Consider the following 870-nt stretch of genomic DNA (forward strand, 5'->3'; position numbering starts at 1 on the left):
TCTCACTCCCTCACTTGTTTCTCTCTCATCTCTCTTCTTCTGGAATGCCACCGTGCCTATAATTAAATGTTTCTCTGAACTGCCAGTGAGTCACAGAGCCAAAATGGGAACTGGACAACTGGCTTAGTAAGTGAGTTGCCAGGTGCGAAGGTCACATTGAAAGGGAACATGAAAGGGAAAAACCCAGAACTTCCAAACATATCCTTTGGCTCTTGACAAAACCATTCCATACACATGGACAGGTATATCACTCTATCTATAATGTATTGCACTTTAGCTACAAAACCTTGTCCAAAAATGGCAAACTGTATATATAATATTATATTTTCTTCTCAAATGAGATCAGGGAAACCTTCATGCTGTTCTGGTTTAATGACAATAAAGTTCAGTTGAACTGTACTTTAATAGACACATTTTCTAGAATTTATTATTGTTTAAGGTTTAGCATGTATGAAACTGTTTGCATGTTTAAACTGATTGAAACTGATTCAATTATCATTTACCATTTAACACTGCCACTGTACTATACTGTTCTGTATTATACAACATGGAAGTCAACAAAAAAGACAAAGTTTCACTGTGTACTAGTACACAATGTAATGTAGTACCTCAAACTCTTCCTGAAAAAGTAATCTTACTACTCTTTATCTTACTACTAAGAAAAAGCCATTAGAGCTGTATTAAATATGTAATGATCTGTTTCTACAGTCAGTAAATGTGCTGACTTTTTTATTGATCAACTAATACAATTATTATCTTGTTTCTGTGGAAAAAAATAGTTATCCGGACCTTCTTGAATTAAAAAAGTTTGATATAGTGTGTAAACATTAAAGTTTCACTATGCAAGTTTTGAGGATTTGGAAGTCTCAC

This window comes from Pygocentrus nattereri, chromosome 23 (assembly GCF_015220715.1).
Source record: "Pygocentrus nattereri isolate fPygNat1 chromosome 23, fPygNat1.pri, whole genome shotgun sequence".
Taxonomy (NCBI): domain Eukaryota; kingdom Metazoa; phylum Chordata; class Actinopteri; order Characiformes; family Serrasalmidae; genus Pygocentrus; species Pygocentrus nattereri.